Consider the following 17,406-nt stretch of genomic DNA (forward strand, 5'->3'; position numbering starts at 1 on the left):
TTTTTTTCTTTTTATTAAGTAAAAGGAGCACCAGGTCATCATCGCTTGATGTTGAGTCCATTTTTTTTTCTCCGTGGTGCAATTTTTTAATATAATAATAATTTATTCGGCGCGTCAAAATTCGCCTCCGAATTATTCGCAATTGTAAAGGCCTTTAGACCTCTAAAAACTTACATAAGTTGTAATAGTGTTAACTGATTATTTACTCATGTTTTATAAATGATTTGTTACTTTGTTGTAAATAAGCTATAAATATATTAATAAATACTTAGCTACTCATTTATAAACTTGTTGCAGCACCTAATCTAAAGTAGCAACTTATTCCAGTCTATTAAGGATTAATAAGACATCTGTTAATACCAGGATGGCCTAGAAATGAGAGAAACAATGCAGTGACAGCAATGACAATTTATTGTCCACTTTTGTTTAAAATTTCAACATGACGACATGGCATTCAACAATTCACATACACACCTCTTTGTGAACATGGAGCTTGCCCTGGAGGCAAATGCATTTCTTAACATTGTAAATATTGTGCCCATGCACAAACATACACACTGCTTAAAGAACATGAAGCTTCTGTAGTGGTATTTCTTTGTTAGGAAGAACTGAACCAAATCCAACAAATGCGGGCATGGCATTGTTATAAAAACATGGTTATCTATGCATCAATAACCATTACCAACATTACCAACAATACTATGGCAAGAACACAGGACTCTACAGAATGTGTGTCCTAATCCCTATCTGTACAGTTTCAGAAATAATGCAGTGACAGCAATGACAATTTATTGTCCACTTTTGTTTAACAAATTCAACATGGCAACATGTCATTCAACAATGACATTTTTAAAACATTGTTAAAAAATTGTACTTTTGCATATACTGTACATACAGTACACCCCTCTTTGTGACCAGGGAGGCAAATGCATCTCTTAACATTGTAACTGTGTGCCTATGCACAAACATACTTTACATACACACCTCTTTATTATTGTGGGGCCTGCCCAAGAGGCTTATGCAGCACAACAAACAAATTTGTTTAACACTCGAGCACCACTCAACATAATTAGTTATTTTCTCCTTGTAATCGGCAGAAGTTTAACTTGCTTGGCTTTCATATCATCTACTTTGGCCTGCAGTTAAGCATCTTTTGTTATGACATCGGCACATTGCTTGGCAATAGCCAACAGCTTTTTCTCTTTGCGGTGAATTTGTAAGAGCTCTCTGTATTTTTCTGGTGACACAATCGCAAGTTCTGCTATGGGAGCTGTTGTCGCGACAGTATTTCTGTCAACACCTACAGCCTTGTATGCTGCTCCAAGGTTCTTGATCCTCTTGTATTCTCAAAGAATGGCATTATATCTTTGTAACACCTGGTCAGGATGTTGCACTACAATTGGAATAGAAATGAATTGCCGACATCATTAATTAGATTAATTAATTTAAAATACATGACAATGCAAAGCAACCATGTTGCTAACCCTCCCAAAATAAAGACCCATTCAACATTTAGAAGCTTTTATCATTTACCTCTTTGTCCAAATGTACGTTTCCGCTCTCTCTTCGCTTTTTTCCCCTTCTTTCCTATTGTCTTCTTTCGCTTTTTCTTCCCCTTCTTCAATTCTTACGCTCTTCCTCAGACGAGGAGGAGGTTGAGGAAGAACGAGAAGATGAGGATGAAGAGCTTGACTCTGATGAGTCTGTGGTGCTGCCAAGGTCCATCAGCTTGTCTTCGTCCTTGCCCTCTTTTTTCTTACCAGAAGCTAATTCCCAGCAAAAATAAAATAAAAATACAAAGATTACAGTGCAAGATATTGGTAGTAAGTGTAGACAGTTTGTCTACTTTGCAAGCTAATTTGCCTCTAATATATTTACAGTATGTATATATACAAAAAATAGTATATTTGTGGCCAAATATCATCCCAGGATACATACATAAGCAACTTTTTCCAATGTGGCACTTACTTTCAGCCAACTGCTTCACAAGGGAGTCCCTCTCTTTGGTCAGCTCAGCTATCTTCTCCGCTAGTTTAGCCTCTCTGTGCTCTGACGCGACCAGTTTTGTCTTGTAATTCTTAGCAGAAAGTTGGGCTGTAGGACATGCCACACCTATAATGATACCAATACAGTGATATGATTACCATGCTACCGTACTACGGAGCCCCTAAAGTCCCGAAAGGTGATATTTTTTTTATCTTGTGCGCACAAGTTAATTATCTTGTGGGAACAAGTTATTATCTTGTGCGCACAAGATAAAAAAAATATCACCTTTCGGGACTATAAAAATAATCGATACATGTGGCCCGGTGGCTAAAGAAGTGAGTGAGCCAAGCCAACCATCCAAGCCAACTTGTAGCATTAATGAATAGCTAGCTAGCTATTAATTAGTGCAGTTACAAGTTGGCTTGGATAGTTAACAACATGAAATAGCTCGACGAGCATATGACTGGTTAGCCATGGGTAGCCAGCAAGTGTTAGCTAGATATATAATTTATGTCTCGCTACATATTGCATGGTACATGGTGGTTAACATTATAATACATCAAGCTAGTGATGCTAACAGCTGGTTAGCAAGTTAGCTCGTCAGTTGGGTAGCTATGTGAAGAGGGAGATCGGGAGCTTGTACACATTTTATGTTCATGATAACCTTATCAAGAGATGTCTGACCATCTAATTCTTTGCACTCCCTAACTTAGTTGTTGCTCAGTTGATGAGAGCCACTTAAAACGAATAGTGGCTAGCTTCCCTTGAACAACATTAGCCTAGTAGTTATGCTCTGTTATGCTGTATCACGATGTTACTTTAGGGGCATGCATGCCTGCGATATTAAGTGCTTTATAATCCCTAGATAGCAATCGGAACGTACCTGCTACTTCCACGCCATGTACTTCATCCGTTGTCTTCGCGTGCTGGCTCTTCAAGTATGAAGATTTGCATCTTCGTTTAGGTCTAGCCATTGTTGTTAAATCACACTGCTCTCTCTCAACGTTCGCTTTGCGCGCTCTGTGCGAGTCCGCATTCCGCAAGACTTCCGGAAATAAAAATCAGGTGACCTCCACAGAATGTCTTTCACAAACGTTACGTAGACGTACGTGTTGTTTTTTTTAAATGTTCCTGGCGGGATTTCATTCATAATGGCAGCTTTAGCGAGACAAGTGAGAGAGCTGACTGAAGGAAGAAAAACAAGGAAAAGACATATGAAATTAATTTTATGGCTTCAGAAGAAGAAAATCCTGAAGAGGAAAATGAAATGCAGCATTTGCCATCATAAAATGAAGATGAAACAAAGTGTCTGCTTGGATCGCCATACATGGTAAAGTTCATAACGTACTTTTTAGAGGGACGTAATGTCACTTGTTTCCCTATGGCTAATATAATAAGTCATAACAATTATATCTGTAGGATAATATATTGTATTGTAGTTTAAGTTAAGGATATGTTTGTAAAACTACACTGTAACATCACTTCTGGGCCAAATTAATAAAAAGAAAGAAAGAAATTGTTTGTAATTGTAACATTATGTACTTCCAGGTTCTCTCAAGGTCTGCGGCTACGTCAGACTGACATGATGGAAGATGAGATAGCAGGCAGTACAGCAACCTTGACAAAAATGACGAAGAAAATTTGTGAGGCCTGTGTGTAGCCATTGAAAAACTGAGAAGACGGAGTGGACAGAAGATAGGGGGGCAAACAGAGTTTGTCGTCATTGATGAGAGTTACTTCAGACATAAAAGAAAGGCATGTACTGTACGACTAAGTATGAGTAATACATTTTACCAATACATATATTCACACAATGTAAAACTATGAATCTCAGTAGTACATCTGTACTATTTCTGAATAGTACATAAGTTTACTACACTATACTAACTTAATCTGTTCCTTTTCTTGTTACATACTTTATGTCTGTTTTGATGCAGTATGGAAGAGGAAGAACGGCTGGTGGATGGAAAAAGGAAGAAGTGGGTGTTTGGCATGTTAGGTGTTAAACACAGAGGGACAAGGGGTGGCAGACCTGTTCTCCGGCTAGTTGAAAGGAGAACCAGAGCAGAGCTTGTGCCGCTTATTGCTCACCATGTTCGAAGGGGATCCACCATCGTAAGTGAGTGGTGGGCCTACCGACGGGCTCTGCCTCAGCTTGGGTACAGACACTATACTGTTAACCACAGCATATCTTATGTGGATGCCCAAACAGGAGCACACACACAACATATCGAGAGGGCAATGGCTAGGAGAAAAGCATCGCAATGGGTCCTTAGGGCATAGAAATATAACACTAGAGGGGACATTACGTCATAGACTGTGGGATAACCGTCCGCCATCTTACCTGGGTACAGTTTACCAGCAACTACAACAGCTGTCTATGGGAAGCAACCACTGTTGTCCTGATTTGGACCAAACTGCTGCACTAAAAGGACCAAAGAGACCAGAGAAGCTGGCATCAACTTCCACACGTCAGTAGAGTAGAAGATAGAGGCTGTTTTATATGCTAAATTTAACTGACACAACTTAAAACACAACATTTCTGGCTAGTAGTAGCCAAAAGACTGGAGTTCTATTTGACAACAGTTTGTAACGGTATGTGTTAGCTAGTTAGCTGTTAGATGTAATCTTTACATTTCAGCTGTATGTTAGTTGGCTAGCTCTCTGCTGCCATAAAAAACACGTTTCTGAGAACAATCAGCACACATCATTCAACATTATGTCCAACCAGTGTTTATATTCTACTGTGGCAGGTCGCGACTTGCTAAAAATACGTTCTATAGTGTTTTCTATAGTATTTGTATAGTACTCAGTAGCGGCACCGCTGCTGAAAATGCGCCGATTTTTTTTTTTTATTAATTGCAGGCTATTTCTGCCAAGACGCACCTTAATGATGGAAGTGACACATAGTGGCGTGTGGTGGCAGACAGAGAGGACATTCATTTGCATATCTGTATAGGCTACTGTGGATTTTAAGTTGATTCAAGTGTAGAGATGTTTGTTTTTACTGTAGTAGCCTACTTGTTTACATGATGGCATCTATATAAATTATTTCTTTATGGATTGTAATCTTAATTGCAGGCTAAGATGTCATGCCAATAAAGTAAAAAAAAAATGTGAGGGCCTCTGTCCATTATTACCTGCTTAAATTGGCTTAGAGCTGTCACACTAACCACTTAATGGCATTACATTTGCCTTTTATTGTATATTTTATCTGGGTGTATTGTTAGGTGTGTTTCAGTGATGGTGATATTTAATTGCTGCCAACATCTGTCTATTGCTACAACCATCATTTGAGGGTTTTACATTAAAAATAAGCAGATTTTCATATATACTCTTAATACGACAGTACCAAAGAAATCTGAGAATTATAAAGTCTTCTTGAAAATAGACAAAGAAATCTGTAGTAAGAGATTTTGGGCTGCTTCCAAAATACTTGTTTTTCAAGTAATGCTGTTCAATTGTTAAATTTACAAGAGAATATAGACTATAGGAGTCAGGATGTCATGTTAATGTCCAGGTGTAGTCACAAATATTTATTTATTTATTTATTTTAAACAAATGCAATGTTTTTTGTTCATCGAATAAGAGTGGGATTTTCATATTCTGTCGATACGTTGTGGCATGTAGCAGCCAATAATGTAATAACTACCGTTATTGTAATAACTGCCAATAACGTAATAATTTTTCCGTTCTTAATGTAGTAAAAGTCGATAATGTAATAACTGGCCAATAATGTAATACATTTTCTGAACCAATAACGTAATAACTTTTTGCGCATAATGTAATAAGTTATTACATTATTGGCTGGTTATTACATTATTAGCTGGGTTAAAAAAAAATCATGAAAATGTAATAACTGGAGCTGATAATATTGGCTGTAAAGTGTCACACTTCCATGACACTTACCCTTACTGTTGCCTCTTTCAAATAGCTGCTCAAAAACCTGACCACACACACACACACTAGGAATTATGACAATTTATTTGTTTGTGGTACTTGATGGTTAGACTTATCTCTAGCCCTGCCTTCTACTCCTTAACCATTTGAATGCCAAATGAAGTGGGAGCACACGTTTGCAAACAGACAATTACTCTTATGTTGTATAATATGAAATCTATACCTCTTTGAAGATGCTTTGTCCTCGAATACAAAGACCACCATTTCTTTTCATGAAAAATGTCATCTTTAATTAAATGTATTTAAATAACTTCTTCAACCAAACTGACACTATTATCCCTTGTGCTCAACTTTCAACCTCTTAATGCAAAATTGTAAACTGTAAAATATAATATATAACATGACTTACAAAGATAACTTTGGTAACACATCTTTCAGTTTTATAATGATAATAAAGGACGGTTTACGGTCCCTTTTTTAAAGAACTAAACATTCTCTTGATACTGTACTGTACATTTGACAAAATGGAGGTAAGGTGCTGGACGTAAATTTCAATCTCAAATGAAAAGTAACTTCCACTCATTTACAAATATAAAAAAGAACTCGAGAGAATCAAAATGAAATTATCTGCTGACCGAAAAAAAACAAAAAACAAAAAGGTATGGCTTTCCTCTCGGGATTTGCCTCTGCTGACAGAGTCTCGCAAATTGGCGCCCCGTTTTGTGGGTCCATTTGAAATTGAAGGGATCGTCAATCCATCTGCTGTGCGCCTTAAGTTGCCTGCCTCCATGAGGGTCCATCCCACGTTTCATGTCTCCCTTCTGAAGCCTGTCTCTTCCAGTCCCTTATCGCCTCCCACCGCTCCCCCTCCACCTCCCCGGATGATCGACGACCATCCAGTTTACACTGTGCATCGACTCCTGGATGTTCGCCGCCGTGGCCGGGGGTTCCAGTTTTTGGTGGACTGGGAGGGATATGGTCCTGAGGAGCGTTCTTGGGTTCCCAAGCGGGACATTCTGGATCCTTCTCTCATCCGTGATTTCTATCGGGAGCATCCGGATAGGCCTGGTGGGTCGCCTGGAGGCGACCGTTGAGGGGGGGGTACTGTCATGGCTCTTGCCATGACTCTAGTTTTCCTTGTGTTTCTCGTTGTTCCCTGCCCCCTGTGTGTCTCCGCCTCCCTGGTTTGTCTTTCTGTGTTTGTCTGTGTCTGTCGTGTGTGGCGTGGGCGTGGCTCCCTCTCCTTCCCAGCTCCTGGGCTCCTGAGTTGCCGACACACCTGAACCTCATCACTCATCACCTCCTGTATATCAACCCCGGCGTACCTACCAGTGGTCGCCAGATTGTTCCACCAACTCCGTGGTAGACACACTCTCGGTCGCTCTGCACTTTATGTCTGGACTTACCTTGTGTATCAAGTTCTGTTAATGTTGATCGTGTCTCTCCTGTGCCCAGGATTTCCTCCATGAGTCTCTCCACCTGCCCACGCCACATCTGCCAGCCACCCAGCTTTCCTGCCTGTCCGCCAGCTCGTTACACTCCAACCCGAGCTCCAGCCAGCCGTCTCGCTCGCCGGCTAACCCACCAGCTCGTCAGCTCGCCGGTCAGCCCAGCTCCGATCATCTTCCCTACTCCGGCTGCCTGCCTTCATCTCACCACTTCTAATTCCAACCTCCAATAAATCGCTTTTCCTTTTACATTTTGTCTGTGTCTGCATTTGGGTCCAAGAAGACAACCATTCCTAACACTCAGGGCTGGATACTTGTGTGTTTTTTAAATAGTTCTTACATTTTGTGCCTTGTAAAGTTCTCGTCAGCTCTACCGTATTATACAAGCATAGTTCTTCATAGATGTTTCCCTAATGTCTGATTTATTAATATTTGTATTGTACCTTTGTATTAATTGGGCTTCATATAACACAGGTGTCTGGCTCACTGAATCAGCTGTGTTTGGTTTTGGCAGGATTGAGAAACACTGATCAAAGTATAGAGTAAGTCATCTTGCCCTTGTAAAATTAGGCCTATTGTAATAAAAACTCTGAAATTCCACCTTGTTGACATTTTCTTTGATACTTAAAATTTACATTGCAAGGAAGGACTGAGGCATGCCTGATGGTTTCAAAGGTGTTTATTATAGTGTCTAAAGTTGGATTTCAAATGTAGGAACACTTAAATTATTCAGAGGAAACAACAATGTCAGGTGGATGAAAATACAGTGTATGAACATTAAAATGATTGATTTGATAGGAAACAATATCTCTATATATATCAGGTGCATTTAGTAATGGTGTATATAGTGTACATTTCACATGTATGAACATTCTCACCACTCACTCGGCATCCTCATGGATGATCTCACCCTGCATGTTATTAAGTGCTGCACAGATTCTAAGGATTTTGTCCATTTTGTCGGCCAGGTTGATGGGAACAGTCTGGGAGATGATTTTGAGCACCTTCAGTCGTCTGATAACTCTCTCAACATGTATACGCACATTAGCTATCCTTCTAGTGCTTGTGACATCCTTGTCAAACAGCTGGCCTCCTTTCCGAGTGAAAGCTGGTATTGCCAGGTTTACCTTTCTCTCATACAGCAGATCTCAGATGGTGAAGCCCCTGTCTTTTCATCTCCAGGCCTAAGGTAATCCAGGAAGCCAGAGTCTTGGGTGATGAACTTGTCGCTGCATCTGCCTACATATGCGGAGAGATAAACATAACAAATCCACATGGAGCAATGGCAACCAAGTACTTCAGAGTATTGCTGGAGTAGTAATGGCTGTATGACTCCCCTCTGGAATCAAGATTTCGCGGTTTCTGCAGAGTAGTTTCAGAGCAGTCGATGACACAGGTGGTGTTGGGGAACTTCTCTTTAAAGCACTGAGGCATTGTGTTCCGGATTGTCTCCCTCGGCAGCCAGGGAATGTAGATCCTCATGTGTTCTTCCATAGTGTCAATCCAGTAGGAAAGGATTCTACTCACTACTCCCTGCGATACAGCAAAGCGCTCAGCTAGGTCACACTGCAACAGATTCAGCTTCAGCTTCATCAGTGTGATCAATATTTGATCTGCAACATGAATTTTAAAGTTGGCCGTGTAGAACTGCTGTAAATATGCTACGTGATCGAAGAACACACTCAGAGGAAGGCCAGTGCAACACTATGTGGTTGCGTCGGCTATGTGGTCTTTCTGGATAGCCATAGCGGACAAATTTATATCCCATAAAAAGGATATCTAACGTTACCTGCCGGAGTGTCTCCCACGGTAACTGTACCGTATGATTTGTTTGATTCATTTTTAGCCTGACGTTCACCGGTGCTGGTGGTTTGAGGCTGTCTAGTAAGCTCGTCAACACAGTAGGTGTCGGTTGCTTTTTGCTGGCTACTTGGATAGCTGCTGTAATGTTATTCCATGAAATGTCTTACAATTGCCGTTGTACTGGCTAGCGATAGGAAACAACTCCACACCAGACATTATGTAGTTATTACGTTCAATTACATCAAACTGTGAAGACGCAAAAGAAGAACCCATCTGCAGCTACCATAAACTATCGTATCCATTTCTCATTCTCAAGTTATGTTAGCAGACACATCTCTCCACACAAGGCAGCTGATTTAGCAACAAAGCACCATAGAGTGTAAAATTAACAAGAACACAATGTCACAAACAAGCACATGGAACATAACTTTACACACCTTAGCAAACCTCGACATGTTCTCAAGCCCAGCTGACTGTACTTGGAATAAACTGTAAATATAATCACAAAGCGGCGACACTTACCGATTGCACGTTTGCTGTTGGGTCACGTCCAGTTAGGATAGCTCCATCTCTCTGGTGCAGTTGATTGTTTTCTGGACATTTTTCCGTGCTACGCAGCTACGCTACAGACAACAGGGTTTGGTCTTCTGCATTCAGTTGCCGGGCAATGGCGGACGGTGCTGTAGGCGGGCATATGAAATGAGTGTACCTTTGTGACGTCACAAATTTACGGAAGTCCAAACGGCTCGTTTAAGGGCATAATTTCCTTACATGGATGGTGTGGATTTAGCTGGGGACCATGTGTTTTGATACTTCCATGATGTTTAGATAGCACATCCAACTCCTTTATAATCAAAGAGACAAGGGAAATCCGGTTTTGCACGTTATGGGACCTTTAATAAATAATAAACTAAAGTTATTATTCTCAACATAGCTTGAATATGTATATATATATATATATATATATAGCTACCTAAGTTGGCCAGTCCCATAGGTAATGACAGCTAGCTAGGTAGGTAGCTAAGCAGCACATTTTTGTGAACTAACGTTACGGTGACCAGACGTCCCGGTTTGTCCGGGATTGTCCTGGTTTCAAGATGGGTGTCCCGAGTCCCGACAAATATCTGTAAAACACTAAAATGTCCCGGTTTTCAACATTCACTACCAAATTGTCCCAGTTTTCACCACAATTAAAATAATAATAATAGTATTATACTTGTTTTCAGCGCTTACATAGACGTTTATCATGTTCTGTCCGGCTCATTATTACCTAACCCAATCAAAAAACATAAACAATGCACCACGCGTCTAAATTCAACACTGATTTGTCTGTATGTGTGTCAATCAATCAATGTGTTGTTGTCAAGGCTGTTGCTAGCCTATGACGCTTGTGGCTCTGTTTGACAGAATCTGTCAGTACGCTAACGGTTAGCTGTCATGCCGAAGAGAAAGTCGGTCTTTTCTAAAGACCTCCAGAAGGCTTACTTTTTTCTTCGTGAAGTAGCCGGCAACGAAAATGCTGCGTTCTGCACACACTGCAAGAGTACATTTTCGGTCGCGCACGGTGGAAATGCCGACATAAAAGATCATATTAAGACGGCCAAACATAAGTGGTGGCTACAAGCTAGTAGTAGCACCGTTGCGACCTACTTCAGTGGGGTAAACGCCGGTGACAGTGATCTGAAACTGGCAGCTCAGGAGGGGACCTTTGCCTACCATCTGGTGAAACACAACCAGAGCTTTCGATCCATGGACTGTACAGCTGGTCTAATTCGAAAATTCTATGATGAGCGTTTTACATGCGCTCGCACCAAAGCCGAGGCAATTGTGAGCAATGTAATTGCCCCTCACGCTATGGAGTTGCTGAAGGCGGACACTATGGATGTCGACCTCGTCTCTGTTGCTGTCGATGCCTCAAACCACAAGGCGGTGAAGCAAATTCCAATAGTGATCTGGTACTTCAAACCAACTGAGGGGGTGAATGTCAAGATCCTCGACTTCACATCAATCCCAAACCAAAAAACTATGTTTTGGTGGATTTTTGGAGACAAAACATAATTTTTCGTTTGCTGAGGTGCTGTCCATGGTGTTGAAAGGTGCAGTCACTAGGTGTGCAAAGCACTGAAATAATTGTCCCCCATCCTGATGAAAACGGCATGCATGCATAAGCGCATACATGTGCGCGTGCATGAACATGCAGTACACTTAAGGGTCCCGGTTTGGGGGTTTGAAAATGTGGTCACCCTAACTAACGTTAGCTTACTAACTAACAGACAGCAGTGAGACAAGCATTTTCAGTAGTTTTTAGACCAAAATTGCATTGATTAACTGCTTTCATTACACTTATATTCACTACATAACTATAATGTAAATTTGGCAGCTTATGTGGAGTGGGGGGGTGACAATGCTAGTTTGTCAGTGCTATCCGTGGAAGGGAGGGGTAAGTGAGCATAGCACACAAGATCCCAGGGAAGTCAAACTTTAGAGAAATGGATGGATGGACAGACAGAGCAGCAGTGCCCCCTGACCTGCCGTACGTTCTTGTGCATGACGTCACACGTACACTAGAATTACACCACAATAGATAGATTTACACAGAGTATGGATAGGCAATAATGTTTTTGTCATTATTCTCTGGTAGTGCAAATTATACAAGACACCCAATTGCATTCAAGGAAACATAGGCCGACTATGCTATCAGGCAGACCAGAGCTGATATGTAGTCGTGGGTAAAGTATTTATTCACACCATGTCCAGGCAGTTTCTCTACCCATGGTCTTCCCCCCTGAGGCTGGTAGCGCCTGATCTGGGCCTTGCAGTCATAAACATATTAGGCCTAAATATTATCTGAACATTAACATTAATGATAGTGATATAGAAAAAAACATAATTTACTAGATTTATGCAAGCTAATGCATGAAATGTCAAAAAATTCAGTTATTTCCTGTATAATTATACAGTTATAAACCATGAAAATGAATGGGGTTCCATTTTGTGCAGGTCAATATTTGGAAGCATTCACTGTCCCCATGACCTGGACACTGGCTCTTTATGGCTCTTCTATTTTTTACAATAGACCCCTATGGCACTGCCGCCACTTTGTCCATAACACTTTGCTTGTAGATACACTGTCTGGAGCTTGATCCAAGCCAGGCTGATGTGGATTTTTTATATGTTATTTTGAACTGGTTTTGTGCTTGGGGAAGTTCACAAACAAATACTCATTGCAAATAAAAATACAGTCAAAACAGTTTGTTTACAGCCAGAAGGGTTGTACTGAATAAAACTTTACATTTCACATTTACAGTTATTCTTAATGTCAGTCTGATATGGTGTAACAATTAAAATTCTATTTGTAGCTTTGACAAATGCCAAGAAGCCGGTCAGAGAAGAAATGATGAAGTGGAAATCCAAAGCAGAGAGCCTGCAAAGCCAAGTTGAAGAATTGACGGAAGATAATGCATCTCTAAGACAGCAGTTGGAGGAGATGCGTCAAGGTTGGTGTTCCAATTCATTTAGACTACAGTCTGTCCATTAACATTGAAGTACATATAATTTTAGTCAGTCAAGCTAAAATTTGGCAAGAGGTGAGGGACTTGAAATGGAGAGAATATTATTTTTCAAATTGCTGTTTAATATCATTAACCTTACCTCTCTCTTACTGTGTCATGTAGAAGCAGATTATAGGGAGCCTGAGGACGACATGGATGATATAGACTCATCATCAGACTCTTCAGAAGAAGAGAAAAGGAAGAAAAAAAGAGCAAGAAACGCAAAGCAAAGAAGGAGAAGAAGAAGAAGAAGAGGAGGAGGAGCCAGAAAGCAAAAAAAGTTGACAGAGGTAAGCTACATCTAAAGTATTGTTATAACCTGCAGTGATTCACAGGATAACTTAGGGAAGAAAAGTAAATTATTGGAGAGAGGTATGGTCCTTGGGACTGCCCTACTTTTAGCATTGACCTCAGAGTAGCACAGAGTATCGCCATCAGGTTAGCAGATCCACTGCACGTGTTGTGGAATGTGTGCTTTGTTTCCTAGTAATAACTAAATAATACAGAGCTATCCCAGCTGGCATTTTTTGTCACAGTGTTTTTGTTGTTTGTGTCCTGATGTTGAATTGTTGTCTATATGTTGAATTTGAAAGTTTAAACCATGCAACCTCTTAACATCAGGTGTAAACATTGCCCCTACACTGAATGTAAATATTATTTTTAACATTGTGACAACATTTGTGTCTGGATGTTGAATAACAGTTGTCAGTATGTTGAATTTGAGAGATGAAACCATGTAATTATTTAACATTGCCACAATATGTAAACATTGCTGTAATGACTTAGAGGATCCAAGTCCAAAGGTTTTGAAAAGACAACAGTACAGAGTCACAATATAAGAATCAGTGATCAATTCAAAAAGGTTCAACAGGTAATCAAAGGCAGAGTTCAAGGCAAACAATTCAAAACATCAGGCATCAAGACAGGCACATGGTCAGAGAATCAAGAGAAGGAACCAGTCACTAACATATGCAGGAATAACAGGAACACGGTTCAGCACAAGCAAAGTCAATACCTCACTATGATGGACAAGAAATGGGGAACTGAAATGCACGTGTCAATATACAAACAAGATTCAGGTGGTTTCAATATTCAGGAGATGCAGGGAGTATCTTTACAGAGTTTAGAGTGGATGTAAAGTCAGGAAGTGTGTCTCGTGTGGCTAGTACATTACCTAAACTCATTGGATAGCCTCAGTTGATAGCCTAGCTATCCACTCGTAAATATTTAGGCATGTACTGGGCACATATTTATTATCATTTACAATCTGAGGGACTGATTTACCTTCCTGGAAGGAATCTTTGCCCATGCTAGCTTAGCTACTAACTAACTTCTAACACTCAATTTAATCTATCAACCATGGGTTGATAAAGTATTACAACTAATTTGAATCTTGAATCTATTTTTAGATAAAATAAGTAGGCTATTCCACATAGTCACAATGTTGTCACAGTATTATTATGCCAACATTGAAGACACATTGACAACCCAATATCATGGCAAAGTTGAAATACCATTGCCAACAATTACACAGGATTTAGACATGATTTGTGGCATAATTATGTCAATGTTTGGTGCCTGCTTGGATACTGCTCTACAAAGTAAGAGAATAATATTTATGTGTTTGGTCAATGACTCAGGGGTGCACAAATCACTGTTTCTTTAGATTGAATGTGAGGTTGGCCATGTTAACATAATTGTTCAGCCCTGTAGTGCACACACTGGTCGAGTTTCTACTTAATGTTGGAGTCAGTGAATGCACAGCGATATGATTGTTTGTTTAACTTTTTTCCAGTGACCAGCATTGAAGACGTTGTGCGACGGTACAGAAAAATCTTGAAGATGGTGCAGAAGGGCTACAACATGATGAAGGCATTCAAGAAGGCAGGTATATCCCGCAATGTTGTGACTGCCACAGCAACCATTGCTGAGCTGTACATTGTTGATAAAAGCATCCTGACCAGAGTGGCAGAAGATGAAAGTACCATCAGCCAACTTGCGAGTAGATGTGCTGGTGAAATAGTTGGAGATCTTCAAATGAAGATAATGGCAATGAAGAGAAAAAGGGAATTGTTGCCATTTTACAGACGATAGAGAGACTTCACACACAATCTTGTTTTTGAGTTTGCTAGTTATTTGGATTGTTGTTCAATGTGGATTTGGATTGTTGTTCAACTGCTATGTTAAGAGTGAAAAGTCTGTAACATTCAATGCCAAGGTCCAGTGTGTGGAGAAATAAAAATGTCTGCTTCATTTGTACAGTTAAAGTTTTCATAGATAGAATGGATATAAATAGCCTGTAGACTCTTCAAATGAAGATAATGGCAATGTTGAGAAAAAGGGAATTGTTGCCGTTTTACACACGATACAGTGAGACTTCACACACAATCTTGTTTGTGAGTTTGCTAGTTATGTGGATTTGGATTGCTGTTCACCTGCTATGTTAAGGGTGAAAAGTCTGTAACATTCAATGCCAAGGTCCAGTGTGTGGAGAAATAAAAACTTTATTACATAATATTGTATTTCTGCTTCATTTGTAGAGTTGAAGTTTTCATAGATAGAATGGATATAAATAGCCTGTAGACTCTCAGCTAGTTTTCACTTTACTTGGGTAGTCCAAATGAAAATCTACAGATGTTTACTGGTTATGCAAGTGAGAATCAATTTCCATATCTATTTATATGTAGCTGAATTTGTAGACTCTCAACTAGTTTTCACTTTACTTGGGTAGTCCAAATGAAAATCTACAGATGTTAACTGGTTATGCAAGTGATAATCAACTTCATGTTTACATATATGTGACCTGCTCTATCATTTTCAGTCACATTGACCCCTCAAAGCATTTTGAGTTTAATACACTGTCGGAAAGAGGAGAATTTAAGCTTTCTGGTGATATCAAAATTATCTTTGTACTCCGAAGATTGAGTGAGATGCACCCCTTGATGTCTTGACTGTTTCCAAACGATGTTTTTGAGAAAAAGGGCCTCAAAGTTTGAAGTCAATTCTGAGACATTTATTCAAATAAAGAAATCATTCAAACATAACATAACATACTAACATTACATTTGCAGTCTTGAGTGCCCATACATACACAGACACGCACACACACACACACACACACACTCTCAAGCAGATATGCATGTGTGCACACACACACACACACACACACACACAGGTTGAGATGCCTGACAACTACGTTTTCCCGCGGATGAAACAATAATTTTGATTAGACAATAAAATGAACGATGGTTCAACCTGTTACTATGCAGATGTTCATTCATAATTTTAAGGGACACATAGTAAGGGAGAGAGGGACGGGGAGAAGTGTTGCCAGGTTCTTAGCGACAAAACCCTCCCAGTGCCAATTAAACCCAACCCATAAACAGCCCAATGATCAACGAAACTAGTCCAAAATAACAAACCAATAACAAAACTCCACAATACAACCCTGACAAACTTTATAAACAGTGTTTTAAGTCCTACAGCATTTATAACATTTCCAAGAAACGTTACATTGAAAACTGCAAACCTGGCAACATGAGGAATGCGAGCTTTGTTGACAAATTAAGCTAGTAGTTCTGCTTGTCACCCTACCTTTATAAGCTTCAAAACTATATTTAGCGTTTGAATTTCACATTAATCTTTACACAGAATGAAAGCCAAGGCTTTATTTTATTAAAATCTGATGAAACCCCAAAACAGCCAAAAATCAATCTTATCTCATAAAATCACGTTTATCCACAAATGTGCCGTTGCGACTTCCGACTGAAAATAATAGAACGGGTCACATATGTGGTTGAAATTCTGGGGTAGAAGCTAAGGTGTATGAATGCACTACATGGACAAGGCAATAGTCCACTCGTGGTTTGTTAGGTAAGTAAATGATATTGAGTTAAAAGCAATAAAGGGTTTGACGGTAGTCAGCTGAATATTGGTACATTTAATTAATGAAATGGTTTACTAATTGTTTGTTGAATATTTGTATATAAATTGTTGAACATGTGTAAAGCATAGGTTGAGTGAGTAGTTCAAGTTCAACTAAATTATTCTGAGAATATGTAGGTATGTTCATGAATTGTCACATATACTATACTATATATACTAATATAGATAATCTGTTGAATCTCACCTACCCTACTTCCTCTAATATTGGCCCGGGCCTTTATTTACCTCAACTGCAGACGGTACCAGGCCTTTATTGGAAGCAGGCTTGTATTAGAGACAGGCCTTTATTTCTAATTCCCTTTGTTTGATAAGTATATTTGCTCATATTTTAGTACGAAGCCTCCTTGTTTTCTGATCTGCTTCTGTTGGGGTACGTTAGGTAGCCGTTTTTTTGTTACTGCAATGCATTACGATAATTACGGTAATCGACGACGGCATGCTCCAGAGACTTCCGCCGGCCGAGCCATCTTGTGGCACTTGTACGTTACTACAAACTACAGTTACAAACAGGCACCAGGAGTTTACCGGTATCCACCGTTGTTTGCATGTAAGCTGAAGCTAACTGAAGCTAACTGAACCGGGCGCCGATTTGTTCCCGGTGATCCGGCCGAGATTTCGGCGGGGGTCCCGACGCCGATACGTCACCGGCAGGATCAATGCGGGCCGTGGGCGCGGTGGAGAGGCAGCGGCGGAGAGAGGAGACGGACACGGTCCTGCCATATACTAGGTTTTGACCTAGTCTTGTTTCCTTTGTATTTTTCCCCGGCCTGTAT

At 40.0% G+C, this 17,406-nt stretch overlaps 1 pseudogene; it reads right to left on the reverse strand.

Annotated features, from left to right (window-relative positions):
• Positions 1-8,215: 8,215 nt before the first annotated feature.
• LOC139914327 (uncharacterized) lies at positions 8,216-9,592 on the reverse strand (annotated as a pseudogene).
• Positions 9,593-17,406: the final 7,814 nt, after the last annotated feature.

The sequence above is a fragment of the Centroberyx gerrardi genome, chromosome 2 (genome assembly GCF_048128805.1).
Source record: "Centroberyx gerrardi isolate f3 chromosome 2, fCenGer3.hap1.cur.20231027, whole genome shotgun sequence".
Taxonomy (NCBI): Eukaryota; Metazoa; Chordata; class Actinopteri; order Beryciformes; family Berycidae; genus Centroberyx; species Centroberyx gerrardi.